Source organism: Balaenoptera acutorostrata, chromosome 14 (assembly GCF_949987535.1).
Source record: "Balaenoptera acutorostrata chromosome 14, mBalAcu1.1, whole genome shotgun sequence".
Classification (NCBI taxonomy): domain Eukaryota; kingdom Metazoa; phylum Chordata; class Mammalia; order Artiodactyla; family Balaenopteridae; genus Balaenoptera; species Balaenoptera acutorostrata.
The window spans coordinates 28,355,376-28,376,030 of record NC_080077.1 but is presented as its reverse complement, the minus strand read 5'-3'; positions in this window follow the sequence as shown (position 1 = coordinate 28,376,030).

The window sequence follows — 20,655 nt, the reverse complement described above, 5'->3', positions numbered from 1 at the left end:
AGCTGTGGGAAACAAATGAGAAGGTAAGAGATCAAGAGATCCGTGTGAAGAAGGCTGCAAGGCTTCTTGATCTGGAGGCAGAAAGGTGTGGGTTAGGGTCCTGGTTCTGCCACTTAAGCTAAACGCGTCTCCGTTTCTTCATTGACAAAGAGGAACTGCCAGTGAGTGTGAAGGTTAGAGGCGATATGGTTAGGTTCTGAATATAGTAGGAGCTCAAAAATGTTATTTTTATTATTCCAAAGAACATTTGATATAAGAATGTAATAATAGATGTCATCTAGGAAATGTAGGGGATTCTGGGCAGGTTATGGTCTAAACCCCACTCCCAAAGCCCATTCATGAGCAAATCACGGTGGGGCTGAAGAAAGCTGGGAGCTCTTGAGGTCTTGGGCTTCAAGGGAGTCGTGGAGAGCTGTTCTCCCACAGGTTCTACGAAACTGGCCAGGGAGCTGTTGCCCTCAGTGTCTGCTGAGTAAGGCCCAGACCCAAACGGGATGGCTCTCTGTGACCTGTGACAGCAACACCTACCGGATGGTTCTCAGCACTTCAGGCGCCTGAGGTGGTAGCAGTCCAGACCCCTGGGACACTGTACTTTTCATTTCTGTCTGGGAGTGGGGAGAAAAGAGTACAGAAGGGACAGGCAGACTCTTCGCCCTCTAGTGAGCTTACTCTCCCAGCCCTGCCATCTCTAGCTTCCTCCATCCCGGTACCCCTCCTCCACTGACTCTGCAGACCTCCTGAATCTGGCAAAGGGACTCATGAAAGATTCTCATTGCTGATGCCCTAAACCCCACCTCTGGCTGCCAGCCATCCTCTGTCTCTCTAGAATTGGAACTTTTGCAATCTCCATCTAGAGGATTACTTTAAACATGGAAATTAGGTTAGTTGCCCATGTGGCAGGTTTAAGTAGGACACTTACCAATGGATAAAGCCCTCATTTCCACCTTCAGCAGGTACATGTGTTGCTTGTTCCACAATTCAGAATATCTGAACTTGTAGTTTAAAACTGTTTGGTGGTGGAGCTGGAGTTCGCTCGCAGGTAGCGTGCTCTGGAGTCTACGTTCTCATTTTCATACTGTACCACTTCCCTCTTACTCGGGTGGATTAGAGGGGATGGGGGGCTGGGGCGAAAGAAGCTAAAAAGGTGGGTTAAAGTTGTATAGAGTCTTGAAAACTAAACCAAGGAATTCCCATCTTACCATGTAGGCAGTCTGAAGTCAGAGAGATGAAACAAAGTGGTATTTGAGGAAAATTAATCTTATAGCAGAACGCAGGATTTAATAGAAGGAGGAAGATATTTAAAGCCTGAGAGAATGTCTAAGAGGGTACTACATTAATCTAGGGGTGACAGGATGGAAACTCAGCCTGGGAGGTAAGATGGGAATTAAAAGGAACCGATGGATGTGAACAAGGAAACATTGACTGACTGGAGTGGGAAGTAAAAATAATGACTCTGATTTTACGGCTAGATAATAAGGAGAACTACTAAAAGAAAAACAAATAAATCAACAAACAACAACAACAACAACAACAAAAATAGGTAACTGAGAAGCTGTGGTTAATGAATTATTTAATCTGAACCTAAAATTTATATTCCTCAGTTTAAACTTCCTCTTGTGTTATCGTCAGTGTAAACATTGCTGTTTAAATCCCATTAACTGCTTACCCTTTAAGCTAAACGATCCTGATATTATTATTTTTCTCATCCCCCATTTCCCAAATACATATTCATATATAGGCTTATTATGGGGCAGAATTAACATGCTGTACTCTCTGCCACCTCTCTGTAAGGGGAAGCACAAAAAGGGATTCTGGAGAGAAAAATGGTAGCTCTCCCTTACTGAACTCTTATTATGTACCCACCTCTGTGCTAAACTTCTTTATATATATCATCTATTTAATGCCCACAGCAACGTTATGAGATAGGCACTACTATTATTGCATTTTACAAGTGAGAAGGCTGAGGCTTAGAGGAGTATAGGAACTTCCTCAAGGTCAAAGGAGCCAAAAGTGACAAGCCAATAGTGTATCCCTTGTCTGTCTCCTCAGAGCCCATACTCCTAGCCACTGTTAATAACGGAATATGATCGTTGGTTCTAAATTCATTTGGAAAAAAATCTTCTAACTGAAAGGAAAAGTCTGACATTCTTTTTTATATAATGGCTTATTTATTTCTATAGTTTACCTGTCAAATAAGAATGTTGCAGTGGTTTTATTTCAGACTTGTGTGTGAGGAAGGCTATCACCACACATTAATGTACTAGAACATGGATGTAACATATTTCCTATGAAAGAGAATTTGATATGATTTAGAAAATCTTGCACCCCATCCAATAATTTATCTTTTTAGCCCAGGTGTAAACATAAAGTATTTTCAAGGTGTACACTTATGAACAGAATGTCAGTGTATGACCTACCCCGTGAAGAGGTCTGACTATGTAAAACAATTACTATATGCCCAATTAAAGAAGTTTTAAAAAGACCATGTAAATCAGAAATCAGAGTGTATAGAGGTCAGTAATTTAAAGACAGCATTTCCAAAGTATGGGGATTGCTTCGGGTGATGATTTTCATGTTATCATTAATCAACTCATCATTTGAAAAACCCTCACAAGGGAATTGCTGGAAGAGTAGGTATTCACATTTAATTTCTTCTAAAACGTCTTCCCTAGTTTCAGACACATTTTTCAAATCTAGCATTCAAAGTTGCTACTACTTTGGAATAGCAGTAACAACAGGCTTATGAGGATCCTAAGTGGCACTTATTCAGTGGAGTAATTGGAAGCTGCAATGTTTATGCAAATAAATGTCCCTCCAAGGGAAGAATGAGAGATCTGCCCTGAAACTGCAGCTGTGAAAAGCTGGTGCTAAATGGAGAGGAGACTAGAAGATAAAGAATGGGAAATAACGTAGAAATAACTAACGAAGATGACTGTATACAGCTGTAATGTAACGGTGTTCAGGGTGGATAGTCAAGTCTTTGTGTGTGTAGCAAGTACCCATCTCAACCTACAAAACAAAGTGAAGATGAAATGTATTTTTGTTTTTCTATAAAGTACCTTTTAATTTAATTTATTGTGAACTCTCATTCTACCAAGACAGAGCATGGTCATATGCCTCAGCAGAAAAAGCACTCCAGATGCCATGTCTACAAGTCCTCACACTCACTGGGCCATCAGTTTTTCACTTCCTACCTCATCAATGACTTTGAACTTTCTTTTATTCATATTCTGTTATTTGTTAACACTCTCTTACAAGTGATTTTCAAGTAATCAAAAATACATTCAAGGAAAAGTTTATTTGATTCATTTGCAAGGCAGAGTCTGTGGATTTCTTTCTGCTGGTCCCCTTTGCACTTTCAGTGGAACAAACAGTGCAATTTTTATCCTTTCCATTTTTAGAGCTGCAGCTGTAAAAGTAATTAATGGCTAAAGAAACTCTAGCACATCCTGCAGAAGGCCATTCTGCATTCAGCACGAGCTGTGAAACCAAAGCCGCCGCCTCTACATGCCAGTAGACCTCAAGAGAGCATCCTGGCGAATGCCAGAGGACTCCTATCTGAATCTTGGAACCTCCGAAGCACCCTGATTTATTTTGGCCACTGACACCCATAAAGGAAAACTTGTATCAACAGGTGTTTTCATTGCTATTTCAAATGATTACTTCGGTGCATGTAAAAAATTTGTTGTAATCTCTGGAAGTTGACAGTGATGACCTCAGACTTCTTTGCATTATTAGTTAAGAAATGAGGATAGTCACAAATTTTATAAAAGGATGTGCCTTTCCCTGTGATTATTTTTTTTTTTTCCTTTTCAATCTCCGATTTTTTCTTTTTGTCTCTCTACCTTCTTTCCAAATACACTTGTGCCAAAACATGCCTGCAGTTAGGTAATTTCAGATATAATGATGAAACCAGCAAGGTGTACTATCTGCATAGGCAGTGGACCTGATGTGGAATTGAAATCAGATGAGCTGGCTTCCAGGCCTGGCAAGGCTGTTACTACCTGTGACCTTGGGTGAATTGCTTGACCCTCTGGAGTCTCAGTTTTCTGATCCATAAAAAAGGATAACAACACCTGCTTGGTTTACTTCACAGTGTCCTTGAGAGATAATGAATGTGAAAGTGCTTTATAAACTGTGACATTCTATACAAGCACAAGGAGCGATGGTGTTGTCGATTCTTTTTTTTTTTTTTGGCCACACAGGGCGACCTGTGGAATCTTAGTTCCCCAACCAGGTATGGAACCGGGCTCCGTGCAGTGGAAGTGTGGAGTGTTAACCACCGGATTTTGACAGAACAAGACTCTCCACAAACAGTGGTGAGAGAAAGGAGTCAGTCGAGATTCCTTTGTTCCATCTCATTGACTCATCTAATAACACTGAGGCAAGGACTCTACGCTGCATTTTCCCTGGTGTACGGGAGAGCACACATTTATCAAATATAGGGAAGGAAGATGAGCCTTCTGAACTCCTTCTTGTTTCTGCCCCTGGAGCCGAGCCAAGCTGCATCTCCAGAGGAGGTTACTGCTCTAAGAACACTCTGCCTCAGCTTTGCCGCTGCTCCTCTGCAATGCTCAGCAAAGTGATGTTCACTTGTTATGGCTGTTGCTCCACCCTTGGGAGAATACCCAGGGGATGTGGATGCCCCCAAGGCAGCCCACAGGAGGCTGGACCAGAAAGTGCAGGGTCACCATGCACCCAAGTGCCAGCATGCAGATCTCTTCTCCACCATATACACCTTCAGTGGCCTCTCCTGCTAATGTCCGCTATTTGACGTTTGAGAAAGATGGGGGGGGCTATGTTTTGTTAGTCTTTTATTCACCACTGTAAAAAGATAAGCTAACATTTACCCAATGGGAATTGGATAAAATTGGAAAAATTATGACTGAACTATAGACCCGGGGCCTAAAATTATTCTGACTGTGACCAAGTAAAAACATTAAAAATTGAAAAAAACATTGAAGATATTTGTGAAGATTCATTTTAGGTTTATTTTTTCCCTCTCTTACTCAGATTTGACTGTGAGAAGAATTGAAGAACCCTGTAAAAACTGTAAAAATGCCTCTGCTACACTGTAAATAACAGTATTCACTTAACAAAAGTGTCTTACTTTTTGTAATGTCTCTAAAACAGCAGTTCTCAAACTTCTTGGCCTTGGAATCTCTTTTAATTCATTAATTATTTAGTACACCAAAGGGCTTTTGTTTATGAGGATTATATCAATAAGTATTTACTATATTAAAAGTTAAACTTGAGAAGTTTCTAAATATTTCTTTATTTACTCAAAATTAGCAAAAATAAACACACTACTTGTTAACATCAGAGCACTGACATCATCATATGTCATGTAGCTACTGAAAACCTCAACTGTACATTCATGAGGGGATGAGAGTGAGAAAGGCAAATAATTTATTTGTATTTGCTTTTTGATAACCACTTTAAGAACTCACCTTCTGAAGTATTTTGATTTTCCTAAAAAGGTATCAAACCCAAATAAGGAACTACAATGTATTATTTTGTTTTTAAAGAAACAAAATAATTTTTACAAATTCTATTTTAGTATAGTTGATTTACAGTATTATATTAGTTTCAGGTGTATATCATAAATTTTTATAGATTATACTCCATTTAAAGTTATTACAAAATAATGGCTATATTTCCCTGTGCTGTATAATATATCCTTTTTGCTTATTTTTGTTTTATAAATATAGTTTGCATCTGTTAATCCCATACCCCTTTCTTGCCCACCCCTTCCCTCTCCCCACTGGCAACCACTAGTTTGTTCTCAATATCTGTGAGTCTGTTTCTGTTTTGATATATACATTCGTTTGTGTTATTTTTTTAGATTCCACATATAGGTGATAACATAGACTATTTTTTTCTCTGTCTAACTTATTTCACTAAGCATAATATCCTCTAGGCCCATCCACGTTGTTGCAAATGGCAAAATTTCATTCTTTTTTATGGCTGAGTAATAATCCTATATATGTATATCACATCTTTTTTATCATCTGTTAATGGACACTTAGGTTGCTTTCAGATCTTGGCTATTATAAATAATGCTGCTATGAACATTGGGGTGCATGTATCTTTTCGAACTGGTGTTTTTGTTTTCTTTGGAAATATACTCAGCAGTGGAATTGCTGGATCATATGGCAGTTTTATTTTTAGTTTTTTGAGGAACCTCCATACTGTTTTCCATAGTGGCTGCACCAATTTACATTCCCACCAATAGAGTATTAGGGTTCCCTTTTCTCCATCCTTGCCAACATTTGTTATTTATAGACTTTTTGACAGGTGTGAGGTGATATCTCATTGTGGTTTTGATATGCATTTCTCTGATGATAAGCAACATTGAGCATCTTTTCATGTATCTGCCTATTGGCCATCTGTATGTCTTCTTTGGAAAAATGTCTATTCAGATCTTCTGCCCATTTCTAAATTGGATTGTTTGGGATTTTTTTACATTGACTTGTATGAGATGTTTATGTGTTTTGGATATTAACCCCTTATTAGTCAATATATTTGCAAATATTTTCTCCCATTCAGTATGTTGTCTTCTCACTTTGTTGATGATTTCCTTTGCTGTGCAAAAGATTTTAACTTTATTAGGTCCTATTTGTTTATTTTTGCTTTTGTTTCTTTTGCCTTAGGAGACATATCCTAAAAAATATTGCCATGATTTATGTCAAAGACTGTACCACCTATGGTCACTTCTGGGAGCTTTATTGTATCTGGTCTTACACTTAGGTCTTTAATCCATTTTGAGTTTATTTCTGTATATGCTGTGAGAAAATGTTCTAATTTCATTCTTTCACATGTACCTGTCCAGTTTTCCCAGCACCACTTATTGAATAGACTGTCTTTTCTCCATTGTATATTCTTGCTTCTGTTGTCATAAATTAATTGACCATGGGTGTGTGGGTTTATTTCTGGGCTTTCTATTCTGTTCCTCTGATCTGTAGTCTGTTTTTATGGCAGTACCATACAGTTTTGACTACTGTAGCTTTGTAGTATAGTCTGAAATCAGAAAGCATGACATCTCTAGTTTTCTCAAGAGAGAAATAAAATAATTTTTAAGTTAGTTTCATTGATCTTAAAAAGTATTTTGCATTTTTAAAACTGTGGGCAATGATGTTTGAAGCCCCATCCTGCCACCAACTGATTGAGTGATGTTGGGCAAGATATTTAAGCTTCCCAGACACAGTGTCCTTATCTGTAAAATGAAAATGGTAAAAATATACCTACCTGTTGGGATTGTTGTAATGAAAAAAGTGACTCTATACATATATATGTGCATCACAGTTCCCCAGACATACAGAAAGAGAGAGACAGAGGAGAAATATATTTTATTTTAAGGAATTGGCTCATGTGATTATAGAGGCTGGCAAGTCCAATATCTGTAGGGTGGACCATCTGGCTGGATATCCAGGGAAAAGTCAGTGCCACAGACCTGTCTAAAAACCATCATGCTGGAGACCCAAGGAAGAGCCAGTGTTACAGTTCAAGTCCAAAGGCCATCTGCTGACTGAATTCTCACTTGCTCTGGGGAGGTCAGTCTTTTGTTGTAATCAGACGTTCAGCTGGTTGGATGAGACCCACCCACATTAATGGAGGGAAACCTGCTTTACTCAAAGTCCAGCAATTTAAGTGTTCATCTTATCCTAAAACATCCTCACAGAAACATCCAGAATAATGTTTGATCACATAGGTAGACACTGTGGCCCAACCAAGTTGACACGTAAAATTAACCACTGCAATATACAAAGCACTTTGAATCATTTCTAGCATATGCAGACTCTCAACAAATGTTAGTTATTATGTATGTTAGTATTCTACTGAATTATCGTTTGATTTTCTTTTTATTTTTTTAACATCTTTATTGGAGTATAATTGCTCTACAATGGTGTGTTAGTTTCTGCTTTATAACGAAGTGAATCAGCTATACATATACATATATCCCCATATCTCTCCCCTCTTACATCTCCCTCCCTCCCACCCTCCCTATCCCACCCCTCTAGGTGGTCACAAAGTACCAAGCTAATCTCCCTGTACTATGCGACTGCTTCCCACTAGCCATCTATTTTACGTTTGGTAGTGTATGTAGTATATGTCCATGCCACTCTCTCACTTTGTCCCAGATTACCCTTCCCCCTCCCCATATCCTCAAGTCCTTTTTTTTTTTTTTTTAGATTCCATATATATGTGTTAGCATACAGTATTTGTTTTTCTCTTTCTGACTTACTTTACTCTGTATGACAGTCTCTAGGTTCATCCACCTCACTACAAATAACTCAGTTTCGTTCCTTTTTATGGCTGAGTAATATTCCATTGTATATATGTGCCACATCTTCTTTATCCATTCATCTGTTGATGGATACTTATGTTACTTCCATGTCCTGGCTATTGTAAATAGAGCTGCAATGAACATTGTGGTACATGACTCTTTCTGAATTATGGTTTTCTCAGGGTATATGCCCAGTAGTGGGATTGCTGGGTTGTATGGTAGTTCTATTTTTAGTTTTTTAAGGAATGTCCATACTGTTCCGCATAGTGGCTGTATCAATTTATTTTCCCACCAACAGTGCAAAAGGGTTCCCTTTTCTCCACACCCTCTCCGCATTTATTGTTTGTAGATTTTTTTGATGATGGCCATTCTGACCGGTGTGAGATGATATCTCATGGTAGTTTTGATTTGCATTTCTCTAATGATTAATGATGTTGAGCATGCTTTCATGTGTCTGTTGGCAATCTGTATATCTTCTTTGGAGAAATGTCTATTTAGGTCTTCTGCCCATTTTTGGATTGGGTTGCTTGTTTTTTTAATATTGAGCTGCATGAGCTGCTTGTAAATTTTGGAGATTAATCCTTTGTCAGTTGCTTCATTTGAAGATATTTTCTCCATTCTGAGGGTTGTCTTTTCGTCTTGTTTATGGTTTCCTTTGCTGTGCAAAAGCTTTTAAGTTTCATTAGGTCCTATTTATTTATTTTTGTTTTTATTGCCATTTCTCTATGAGGTGGGTCAAAAAGGATCTTGCAGTGATTTATGTCATAGAGTGTTCTGCCTATGTTTTCCTCTAAGAGTTTGATGGTGTCTGGCCTTATATTTAGGTCTTTACTCCATTTTGAGTTTATTTTTGTGTATGGTGTTAGGGAGTGTTCTAATTTCATTCTTTTACATGTAGCTGTCCAGTTTTCCCAGCACCACTTACTGAAGAGGCTGTCTTTCTCCATTGTATCTTCTTGCCTCCTTTATCAAAAATAAGGTGACCATATGTGTGTGGGTTTATCTCTGGACTTTCTATCCTGTTCCATTGATCTATATTTCTGTTTCTCTGCCAGTACCATTCTGTCTTAATTACTGTAGCTTTGTAGTATAGTCTGAAGTCTGGGAGTCTGATTCCTACAGCTCCATTTTTCTTTCTCAAGATTGCTTTGGCTATTCTGGGTCTTTTGTGTTTCCATACAAACTGTGAAATTTTTTGTTCTAGTTTTGTGAAAAATGCCATTGGTAGTTTGATAGGGATTGCATTGAATCTGTAGATTGCTTTGGGTAGTAGAGTCATTTTCACAATATTGATTCTTCCAATCCAAGAACATGGTATATCTCTCCATCTATTTGTATCATCTTTAATTTCTTTCATCAGTGTCTTATAATTTTCTGCCTACAGGTCTTTTGTCTCCTTAGGTAGGTTTATTCCTAGGTATTTTATTCTTTTTGTTGCAATGGTAAATGGGAGTATTTTCTTAATTTCACTTTCAGATTTTTCATCATTAGTGTATAGGAATACAAGAGATTTCTGTGCATTAATTTTGTATCCTGCTACTTTACCCAATTCATTGATTAGCTCTAGTAGTGTTCTGGTAGCATCTTTAGGATTGTCTATGTATAGTATCATATCATCTGCAAACAGTGACAGCTTTACTTCTTCTTTTCCGATTTGGATTCCTTTTATTTCTTTTTCTTCTCTGATTGATGTGGCTAACACTTCCAAAACTATATTGAATAATAGTGGTGAGAGTCGGCAACCTTGTCTTGTTCCTGATCTTAGTGGAAATGGTTTCAGTTTTTCACCATTGAGGACGATGTTGGCTGTGGGTTTGTCATATATGGCCTTTATTATGTTGAGGAAAGTTCCCTCTATGCCTACTTTCTGCAGGGCTTTTATCATAAATGGGTGTTGAATGTTGTTGAAAGCCTTTTCTGCATCTGTTGAGATGATCATATGGTTTTTCTCCTTCAGTTTGTTAACATGGTGTATCACATTGATTGATTTGCGTATATTGAAGAATCCTTGCATTCCTGGGATAAACCCCACTTGATCATAGTGTATGATCCTTTTAATGTGCTGTTGGATTCTGTTTGCTAGTATTTTGTTGAGTTTTGCATCTATGTTCATCAGTGATATTGACCTGAGTTTTCTTTCTTTGTGACATCGTTGTCTGGTTTTGGTATCAGAGTGATAGTGGCCTCGTCGAATGACTTTGGGAGTGGTGCTCCCTCTGCTATATTTTGGAAGAGTTTGAGAAGGATAGGTGTTAGTTCTTCTCTAAATGTTTGATAGAATTCGCCTGTGAAGCCATCTGGTCCTGGGCTTTGGTTTGTTGGAAGATTTTTAATCACACTTTCAATTTCAGTGCTTGTGATTGGTCTGTTCATATTTTCTATTTCTTCTTGATTCGGTCTTGGAAGGTTGTGCTTTTCTAAGAATTTGTCCATTTCTTCCAGGTTGTCCATTTTATTGGCATAGAGTTGCTTGTAGTAATCTCTCATGATCCTTTGTATTTCTGCAGTGTCAGTTGTTACTTCTCCGTTTTCATTTCCAATTCTATTGATCTGAGTCTTCTCCCTTTTTTCTTCAAAAGTCTGGCTAATGGTTTATCAATTTTGTTTATCTTCTCAAAGAACCAGCTTTTAGTTTTATTGATCTTTGCTACCATCTCCTTTATTTCTTTTTCATTTATTTCTTATCTGATCTTTATGATTTCTTTCCTTCTGCTAACTTTGGGGGTTTTTGTTCTTCTTTCTCTAATTGCTTTAGGTGTAAGGTTAGGTTGTTTATTTGAGATGTTTCTTGTTTCTTAAGGTAGGATTGTATTGCTATATACTTCCCTCTTAGAACTGCTTTTGCTGCATCCCATAGGTTTTGGGTCGTCCTGTTTTCATTGTCATTTGTTTATCGGTATTTTTTGATTTCCTCTTTGATTTCTTCAGTGATCTCTTGGTTATTAAGTAGTGTATTGTTTAGCCTCCATGTGTTTGTATTTCTTACAGATTTTTTCCTGTAATTGATATCTAGTCTCATAGTGTTGTGGTCAGAAAAGATACTTGATACGAATTTTTCTAAATTTACCAAGGCTTGACTTGTTACCCAAGGTATGATCTATCCTGGAGAATGTTCCATGAGCACTTGAGAAGAATGTGTATTCTGTTGTTTTTGGATAGAATGTCCTATAAATATCAATTAAGTCCATGTTGTTTAATGTGTCATTTAAAGCTTGTGTTTCCTTATTTATTTTCATTATGGATGATCTGTGCATTGGTGAAAGTGGGGTGTTAAAGTCCCCTACTATGATTGTGTTACTGTCAATTTCCCATTTTATGGCTGTTAGTATTTGCCTTATATATTGAGGTGCTCCTATGTTGAGTGCATAAATATTTACAATTCTTATATCTTCTTCTTGTATTGATCCCTTGATGATTATGTAGTGTCCTTCTTTGTCTATTGTAATATTCTTTGTTTTAAAGTCTATTTTGTCTGATATGAGAATTGCTACTCCAGCTTTCTTTTGATTTCCATTTGCATGGAATATCTTTTTCCATGCCCTCACTTTCAGTCTGTATGTGTCCCTAGGTCTGAAGTGGGTCTCTTGTAGACAGCATATATACAGGTCTTGTTTATGTATCCTTTCAGCCAGTCTGTGTCTTTTGGTTGGAGCATTTAATGCATTTACATTTAAGATAATTATCGATATTTATGTTCCCATTGCCATTTTCTTAATTGTTTTGGGTTTATTATTGTAGGTCTTTTCCTTCTGTTGTGTTTCCTGCCTAGAGAAGTTCCTTTAGCATTTGTTATAAAGCTGGTTTGGTGGTGCTGAATTCTCTTAGCTTTTGCTTGTCTGTAACGGTTTTAATTTCTCCGTCAAATGTGAATGAGATCCTTGCTGGGTAGAGTAATCTTGGTTTTAGGTTCTTCTCCTTCATCACTTTAAATGTGTCCTGCCACTCCATTCCAGCTTGCAGAGTTTCTGCTGAATGATCAGCTGTTAACCTTATGGGGATTCCCTTATGTGTTATTTGTTGTTTTTCCCTTGCTGCTTTTAATATTTGTTCTTTGTGTTTAATTTTTGATAGTTTGATTAATATGTGTCTTGGTGTGTTTCTCCTTGGATTTATCCTGTATGGGACTCTCTGTGCTTCCTAGACTTGAATAACTATTTCCTTTCCCATATTAGGGAAGTTTTCAACTATAATCTCTTCAAATATTTTCTCAGTCCCTTTCTTTTCTCTTCTTCATCTGCGACCCCTATAATTCAAATGTTGGTACGTTTAATGTTGTCCCAGAGGTCTCTGAGACTGTCCTCAATTCTTTTCATTCTTTTTTCTTTATTCTGCTCTGCAGTAGTTATTTGCACTATTTTATCTTCCAGGTCACTTCTCTGTTCTTCTGCCTCAGTTATTCTGCTATTGATCCCTTCTAGAGAGTTTTTAATTTTGTTTATTGTGTTGTTCATCACTGTTTGCTGTTTAGTTCTTCTAGGTTCTTGTTAAACGTTTCTTTCATTTTCTCCATTCTATTTCCAAGATTTTGGATCATCTTTACTATCATTATTCTGAATTCTTTTTCAGGTAGACTGCCTATTTCCTCTTCATTTGTTAGGTCTGGTGGTTTTTGCCTCGCTCCTTCATCTGCTGTGTGTTTCTCTGTCTTCTCATTTTGCTTAACTTACTGTGTTTGGGGCCTCCTTTTCGCAGGCTGCAGGTTCGTAGTTTCCGTTGTTTTTGGTATCTGTCCCCAGTGGCTAAGGTTGGTTCAGTGGGTTGTGTAGGCTTCCTGGTGGAGGGGACTAGTGCCTGTGTTCTGGTGGATGAGGCTGGATCTTGTCTTTCTGGTGGGTAGGTCCACATCTGGAGGTGTGTTTTAGGGTGTCTGTGGCCTTATTACGATTTTTGGCAGCCTCTGTGCTAATGGATGGGGTTGTGTTCCTGTCTTGCTAGTTGTTTTGCATAGGGTGTCCAGCACTGTAGCCTGCTGGTCGTTGAATGGAGCTGGGTCTTGGCAATGAGATGGAGATCTCTGGGAGATTTTCACCATTTGATATTACATGGAGCTGGGAGGTCTCTTGTGGGCCAGTGTCCTGAACTTGGCTCTCCCACCGCAGTGGCACAGCCATGATGCCTGGCAGGAGCACCAAAAGCCTGTCCTCCACACCGCTCAGAATAAAAGGAAAACAGAAAGAAAGAAAGAAGATAAAATAAAATAAAGTGATTTAAATAATTATTAAGAAAAAAATTTATTAAGTAATAAAAAAAAAACCAAAGAAAAAAAACGGACAGACAGAACCCTAGGACAAATGGTAAAAGCAAAGGTATACAGACAAAATAACACACTGAAGCATACACATACACATTCAGAAAAAGAGAAAAAGGGAAAAATATATATATATCATTGCTCCCAAAGTCCACCTCCTCAATTTGGTATGATTCATTGTCTATTCAGGTATTCCACAGATGCAGGGTATATCAAGTTGATTGTGGAGATTTAATCCACTTCTCCTGAGGCTACTGGGAGAGATTTCTCTCTCTCTTCTTTGTTTGCACAGCTCCTGGGGTTCAATTTTGGATTTGGCCCCGCCTCTGTGTGTAGGTCGCCTGAGGGCATCTGTTCTTTGCTCAGACAGGACAGGGTTAAAGGAGCAGCTGATTCAGGGGCTCTGGGCCACTCAGGTTCGGGAGAGGGAGGGGTACAGATGCGGGGCGAGCCTGCGGTGGCAGAGGCCAACGTGACATTGTACCAGCCTGAGGCGCGCAGTGCGTTCTCCTGGGGAAGTTGTCCCTGGATCATGGGACCCTGGCAGTGGCGGGCTGCACAGGCTCCCGGGAGGGGTGGTGTGGAGAGTGACCTGTGCTTGCACACAGGCTTCTTGATGGCGGCAGCAACAGCCTTAGCATCTCATGCCCGTCTCTGGGGTCCGCGCTGATAGCCGCGGCTCGCGCCCATCTCTGGAGCTCCTTTAAGCTGCGCTCTTAATCCCCTCTCCTCGCGCACCAGGAAACAAAGAGTCAAGAAAAAGTCTCTTGTCTCTTCGGCAGGTCCAGACTTTTTCCCGGACTCCCTCCCGTTTAGCTGTGGTGCACTAACCCCTTCAGGCTGTGTTCACATCGCCAACCCCAGTCCTCTCCCTGCGATCCAACCGAAGCCCGAGCCTCAGCTCCCAGCCCCCGCCCGCCCCGGCAGCTGAGCAGACAAGCCTCTCGGGCTGGTGAGTGCTGTTCGGCGCCGATCCTCTGTGCGGGAATCTCTCCACTTTGCCCTCCGCACCCCTGTGGCTGCGCTCTCCTCCGTGGCTCCGAAGCTTCCCCCCTCCACCACCCGCAGTCTCCACCCACGAAGGGCCTTCCTAGTGTGTGGAAACCTTTCCTCCTTCACAGCTCCCTCCCACTGGTGCAGGTCCCATCTCTATTCTTTTGTCTCTGTTTTTTCTTTTTTCTTTTGCCCTACCCAAGTACGTGGGGAGTTTCTTGCCTTTTGGGATTTCTGAGGTCTTCTGCCAGCGTTCAGTAGGTGTTCTGTAGGAGTTGTTCCACATGTAGATGTATTTCTGATGTATTTGTGGGGAGGAAGGTGATCTCCGCATCTTACTCTTCCGCCATCTTGAACCTCCCCCTCTATCGTTTGTTTTTAGATACTGTTGCATGAAAAATCAAGTAATCCAAAAAAAAGAAAAACCAAACCCCATATGAGATTATACTAATAGCATTAGTATATGTATATATGTGAATATATATGTACACATATCCATGTATATATAAATACATATGCACACACACTCATATATATATTTTTCAAAGTTTGGGGAAAATTAATATAAGTCAACTTGGTTTTTCAGGCATAAAATAGTTCATATTTTTGTGTCAGCTTACAAGAGAATTCAGACAAACCAATGGATAAACTGTATGTAGCCCAAAGTATATCTTAATATATATAGTGATGTGACGTGATAAAAATCACAAATCATTATGGAAGTTGAATCAATTATTCAGTAGACAGCATTAATAAAAATTGTTTAATTATTTGTCTAAAAATCACTTTACATCATCACTTTATTCCAAATGCAAAATTAATTCCAATAGGATTTAAGAATGAATTGCTTAAAAAAATTACACTAAAAATACAAAAGATAATCTATAGATTTATCTGTAAAGTCTATAGATAAATATTTAGCTTATCTTTGGGTAGGAAGGAGTTTCTTAGCTTAGAAATCATTGGAGAAATTACGAAACATCAATATATTGATTACATTAAAATTACCAATGTTAAAATAACGAATTGAGAAAGAATATCCACACAAATATAACATACAATGGTTAGTGTACGTAAAACACAATGAGTTTGTACAAATTGATAAGAGCAATCTAAAACCCCAGTAGAAAACATGGCAAAGGTATCATACTGGTCTCTCGGCTTCCTTTCATTGCATGAGGATGAAAGAAGTACAGGTTATTTATTATATTGGAAATTTATGTAGTATTCACAAGAATGTGAAGTTAAAGAAAATATTACAGTCAGCTTGGATCTCACAATCACCTGAACTAGAATAGAGGGTTGGTTTTACAGACAATTATGAAAATTGTTCAATTGGAGAAGAAAATCTTTTTGTTTACCTGCATTTGTAGTTTATAAAAATCAAACTTGATTAGATGGTTCGGTAACACTGGATGGATGAAAGAAGTTGATTTATGGGAGTGCATTTTGGAGAAGATTTGTAACATCAATAGATAAAAAAGTGGATGTTCTTCTAGGCTTTCTGTTGTTCTAACTCAAATGAAATAACAGGTTTAATTTAATTTAATTCTCCCTCCCCCTGCTTTTGCTGAGATCTTATAGTCTCATCCGCTGTGGTTCTTTTCAGGACAGTGACCCCATGACTGATGAGGACTCACTGTCTATGTCTTGCCTCTGTCAAGTGCAACACACACCCCTATGTCTCAGCACCACATATAAGAACAATTGTCTTGAAGGAGTAATTGATACTTTTTCAGAGGCGTTTGAAGAGAAAGCCAAATTCCTGTTGCTCCCTTCCCCTTCCATTTCCAGAAGAGGCATTGCACAGGTTGACTCTCACCTCCAGTTGCCCCAGACCAGTATAAAAGATCTGGCTTGACTCATGGAGATTAGCTTTGGCTGCTGGGCAAGGGAGCCAAGCCCTAATCCTGATGATTGCGTAAGAGACTTCTGTGTGGTCTCGTGGAAGGAATACTCAGCCAGGAGTCAGGAAATCGGAGATCTGTTCCTAGTCCAGTTTTGAGAGCAAATGACAGGGCCAACTCTGCTGGACTCTAGTGGGGCTTGTGGGCCTCGAGCCTTCGGATTTCAGTGCTCCTTGAAAAAGCAAGGCCTTTGAATTCACACATCTTTTGGTTTGAATCTCTGTCACTCATGAGCTTCAGCTTTCAGGTTTACCTCTCTGAATCTCAGTTTTCTCATTTATAAAATGGAGAAACTACCTACATCATGCCACTTAAGTGAAAACTAAGTGAAATAATATACATAGTCTTGTACCATATTGATACAGCATTATGCTTGGCATATAACGATCTCAATAAGTGAACTTCTCTACTTTTGCTCTTAGAGCTGATCTCACCATCTTGTTTCCTAACAAATCCACTTTTGATTAATTTTCAGGGAAAAGATCATATAAATTCAGCTTGTGTATTATTGGCTAATAAGGCATAATAACGGTTTCTTCCCAAGTATATTGGCATTTTAATAAGGAAAAATGAGAAATTATAGCTATAATGATCATATTGAGGCAGCAAGGAGAAACCAGTAGGGACTGTGTCTGAAGATACAGGAGAAATTATCTAGGAATTCTTTGCATTATAGCATTTTTGATTCAGTCTTTTCAGTTAAGCCTTCTAAAACTTAAATGGCCAGTGTTTTGAAACAGGTAGGATATCAAGATCATTATCAGTTACACCTTAGTATGGTTTTGCTTTTAAGATCCCTTTTCAGAAGGGAAATTTTAATCTGTGTGTGTTGAGGGGAGTAAGATGCAGTTCATATAACCTGAATATTTGAGGAGTTAGGGAGAACAGGAAGATGGGAAATGTGAAAGATAACTTGCACATAATTACACTTGAACCCAGAATTGTTAGAACAAAATAAAATTACTGGTATAAATAATTTTGTATGAAATGGTTTAAAATGTTAATGCATAGTATTTTTATTTATTATTCTTTATTTTGAAATTTTCTACTCAAAAGCACATTTCAAATACCCATAATCATCATTATGCTTCCCCACTTACCGTAAATGCCCACAGAAAGTCACACATTTCCTTCCTGTTGAACTATTGCTCTACAAATCATAGTATTTTACTAGGATTTTACCATTTAAAGTTTCATTGCAGTATTTGTGGTAAACTCTATTGTATATGGTATTACATGACAACAACGATGCATAGTGCCTAGATGCTATAATGACCAGCTATTCTGTGGTCAGTAAAAGGAAATTATATAACATTAGTTGCCAATGTGATCTTAAGGGAAAAGTCTTCACATTGCTCCAGCCTACCCCCTGCCCCGTCACTTGCCACTAATAGTAGGTTTTACAAATAGGTTGAGGGTAAGTGGACCCTGGAGTACCATTCTCTGTACCCCAAAACCATGCCCAACCCTTCCGCCTGGTTATTTCAAATCAGTGGTGGGCAAGTTTTGGTGTATTTAACTCCCACACAACTTTACTCTGTCTTTTCCGTCACTGTGTGTGTCTAGTACTCTCAATCTAGGCATTTTCATTATTACTCTATTTACATAAGACATTTTTTAAAAGAATAGTTTGACCCAAGATACAGGCCTTCTCGAACTTTCCCATCATGTTCGTTCTGGTGGTGGTTGTTTTTGTTTGTTTTTCACTTTTTGGAGCATTTACTATTTAAGAGGAATGAGAGCAATGGTTACTGTTTCCACGTCCCTTTGAGATTTACCCTTTACATCCGCTTCTCTTTCACAAGTAATTGACTTTCAAATAAAATCTCTACCACTCTCCCCTGTAGAAGGAGCCACGCCTCCAGGAAGACAAGGCCCAGCCCTCCATCAGCCAGCGCTGGCCACATGCTCGCCCTGACCCTGTGTCTGGCTTGTGTTGCCCATGATTATGGCTCTTGCTAGCAGCTCAGTGGCACACGGCTCAGAAAGCAGAAAAAGAATTTTGAATTACAGGGGGAAATGATGCTTAAAAAGGCAACAGTTTACTGATGTCTATTTTTTTTCACTGTAAGATATTTTCATACAGTTTGTCCTTCAGTTCAATCAAGTATGGTTGGTCACCTTTCTTAAGGAAATTTATTTCATTACATAGTGAGTCTTGGTGAAATAATACAAGAAGACTCTACTGAAAAAAAAATTATATCTCCACAGCTTTCTTCATAGAACATGTGACAGAATAGATACTGAGGTTGTTAATATTAAAAACTGTTTTAAACATAGGGAATAATATATTTTGCTTAGTTAAAATGTATTGATCACATTATGCTATACTTTTTGTTCATATTAATCAGTCATTTATATCCATTAAATGTGATCCTCCATGCAGTGAATCTCTTTACACATTTGATTCAGTGCTTGAAAGGATGTGGATGCCTTAAAAAGAAAGTTAATAGTGATTAAATAGTTATGCCCATTATTTTTATCACTGCTTGATTTTTTGAAAACTGCTAATAATTTCTTTGTTTATAGAATACTAAATGTAATGGACCAATATTTCCAGTGATAAAAACTTTAAAACAGAAATTCTCTCATTTACATTCCTCAAAGTTAATTATTTATTACCTTCCTTCTCCTCAAATATCAAGTATTATCAGTAGTGATGCATTTCCTTGTGTGTTTCTTATCCTACCGGGCATGAATCAATTAGATTCACACACCTGAGATGAACCCCAGGCCCCTGGCAGCTAGGAAATCATTCAGGAATGCAGACTTATAAGTAAGCAATTAAAGCAGGCTCTGGAGCTCTGTAAGGCATGTGGCATTCATACTAGGCAACAGGTGATATATTTTCCATCACTCCTTCCTCTTGTCCCAGATATCTTCTCTCAAAATAGATGTTTTATTCTTTTATTCTCCCAAGTGTGTGTGTGTGTGTGTGTGTGTGTGTGTGTGTGTGTGTATAAAACCTTTTCCTTCCTAGACATTTTAATGGAAATAGGCAGAGAGTAAACAATAACTAAATAAGAAGTCATGATTGCTCATTATAATTCATCATTGATTGTGTGATTCTGTAATATAATTCCTATTCGAGCTCCTGATGACTTTAGATCTTGCGTTTTTCCTGTCCTTCTTCCTTTTAGATTTTGTGTGGACTGTTTTTTCTACTTTTTTTTTCTTGAGACTTTCAAAGTATTTCTGAAACGTGCATCAAAGCCACTTGTGTACTTGTCCAAAATGTTTCTAGTCCCCACTTCTTACCCACTGCCAACAGAATCAGACTCTCTGGAAGAGGGACCTGGAAATACGCATTTCCAACAAGTACCCATCTCCTCCCCAGGTAGTTATCCTTCCACAGTTATCCTTCCAGTTTAGTCTTTTTTCTGCACTTTCTCGTTATTTGTATATCGATTCCTCCATTTTCAAGGGGATTTGTGAGCCAGTGCAAAACAGTATTGCTTGGTCTTGCCCACTAAGTCTATATCCAGCCTTAGACTTTATCAGTATTAGCAATCATCTAACCAAAAGATCCAGCCCCGATCTTAGTTAGTCTTTTTACGCAATCTTAGAGAGGGCCGCAGGGATACCATGGCTAGAATCACACCATTGAGTAGATCACCGCCTAGCATCACAAAAGTCAAATTGTGTTGTGAGACTGAGTTGCACATGCCTGAAATAACAAAAACAAACAAACAACAACAAAATTTCATACTTGCTGAGTTTCTTCTTTTCATATTTTCAAAATTCCACGTCCCCCCAAATTCCAGGTTCTGTCCTATGCCTCCTTCCCACTGAAGCTGTCTCACACCACCCTCATTCTCATATTATTTATACATGGGAAACATTTAGAACAGGGTCTCTCACAAGTGACTGTCATCTATAAATTTTAGTTGTTACTGTTATTAATATTTTTCAAAACTACACTGAAGTAACATTTCGGCTCATAGAGCAATGACAGATGAACTGTGAAAGCCCCAGGCCTGTTTGATTGATTTCTCAACAGGCTGGTCCCACTTGCTGAAGCGTTCTAGGGACTTTCCTCAGTTTTCACAGTTTTAGGAGGATTCCCCTGGCCTTGTTCTGACCTCTTTACCCAAACCCTAAGGGCCCCTTAAGAGAGGACCAAACATCATATGTCCTTGTGAGTGTTTTCTGTCTATCGTTCTAACCTTCTTGAGGTCATGAAAACACATTTTTTGCTCTGATTTATTTTATCTAAGTGT